Consider the following 1,789-nt stretch of genomic DNA (forward strand, 5'->3'; position numbering starts at 1 on the left):
AATCTTGGCTTCAGGGTGTTGTTTTGAGTCAATGGAGTCAGCTGTGAGATCTCAATCAGTTATAACTATCTATAGAAAAATGTTAACCTAGCGGTCAGAGGTCTGCCACAGAGAAGCGAAGTTTTCAGAGGGGCAGAGAGTTTTCTCAAAATACATTGTAGTTTGGATATTCAGAGGTGGGAAGGGCCAATTATACAGACCAGAGAGAAGCTAGTGTGGGAAGCAAGGCAAAGGAAAATAGTTACTATATTTTTGGTATGGAAAGACCCATCCCTTGCAGGCAGAGAAGCTGGTGTGTGTTTCACACAAGGCCAGCCTTCTGGGTAGGCACAGACAATTGAGGAGCACTAGACAGTCTTCTGACAAACAAACACCGAGTTCTTAACAGTATGTGAAGTATATTTATTTACACACCATTTTCTACAAAATATTTGAGAAAGTTTTTAAAGGCACATATAATAAAGTGCTTGCTAAGTTGTCTCAGTAGTATCTAACTCTTTGCAACCCCATAGACTGTAGCCCGCCAGGCTCCTCTGTCCATAGGATTCTCCAGGCAAGAATACTGGAGTAAATTGCCAAGGCCTCCTGCAGGGGATCTTCCTGACCCAGGGATCCAATCCGCATCTCTTATTGCTTTGACAGGTGAATTCTTTACCACTAGTGCCACCTGGGAAGCGATATAATAAAGTGAAAAAGTGAAAGTCTCTCAGTCGTGTCTGACCCTTTGTGACCTCAAGGATTACACAGTCCATGGAATTCACCAGGCCAGAACACTGGAGTGGGTAGCTGTTCCCTTCTTCAGAGGATCTTTTCAACCTGGGGATGGAAGCCAGGTCTCCTGCATTATAGGCAGACTACCAGCTGAGCCATCAGGGAAGCTCATGAATATTGGAGTGAGTAGCCAGTTCCTTCTCCAGCAGATTTTCCTGACCTTAGCAAATTATAAATAAAGGAAGAAAAAGGGAGAAAATGAAGACTAAGAAAAGAAAATTATTAGAAGAATTATCTTGTCAGAGACTCCAAAACAGAGGACTGAGCTAAACTGTGTCCAGGTTCATGATGCAGAGAGAATAAAAGCTAATGCATAAATAATATTTTAAAGAAAAAGAAAAGTGAAAGTGAAGTCACTTAGTTGTGTCCAACTCTTTGCGACCCCATAGACTGTAGCCTACCAGGCTCTTCCATCCATAGGATTTTCCAGGCAAGAATACTGGAATGGGTTGCCATTTCCTTCTCCAGATCTTCCCTACCTAGGGATTGAACCTGGGTCTTCTGCATTGTAGGCAGACGCTCTACCATCTGAGCCACTAGGGGAGTCCATAAAATAATATTTTAAGCCCTTAATGAATGAGTGATATTTTATGTCACTCAGTTTGTGGTAATATTGCTTCATAGCAATGTTGCTGCTGCTGCTGCTAAGTCGCTTCAGTTGTGTTCGACTCTGGGCAATAACTAATAAAGCTAAGGTGTGGGGAATTTCATATTTTGAAACTTTTCTCATTTAGGTCCTTTATTTCTCACCTATCAGGGTTGCTAGTTCAATCAAAGTTACTTTTAGAGGGCGCTGGCTCATTCTTCATAAAAGGACCCTAGTTCAGTTCAGTTCAGTTCAGTTCAGTCGCTCAGTCATGCCCGACTCTGTGACTCCATCAGTCGCAGCACACCAGGCCTCCCTGTCCATCACCAACACCCGGAGTTTACTCAAACTCATGTCCATCGAGTAAGTGATGCCATCCAGCCATCTCATCCTCTGTCGTCCCCTCCTTCTCCTGCCCTCAATCCCTTCCAG

At 43.4% G+C, this 1,789-nt stretch overlaps 1 non-coding gene across 1 annotated transcript; it reads right to left on the reverse strand.

Annotated features, from left to right (window-relative positions):
* Positions 1–1,242: 1,242 nt before the first annotated feature.
* On the reverse strand, positions 1,243–1,315 carry TRNAC-ACA (transfer RNA cysteine (anticodon ACA)). The gene has a single exon. It is a non-coding gene; the product is annotated as a tRNA-Cys (tRNA).
* Between the last annotated feature and the right edge of the window lie 474 nt (positions 1,316–1,789).

This window comes from Ovis aries, chromosome 1 (genome assembly GCF_016772045.2).
Source record: "Ovis aries strain OAR_USU_Benz2616 breed Rambouillet chromosome 1, ARS-UI_Ramb_v3.0, whole genome shotgun sequence".
Taxonomy (NCBI): domain Eukaryota; kingdom Metazoa; phylum Chordata; class Mammalia; order Artiodactyla; family Bovidae; genus Ovis; species Ovis aries.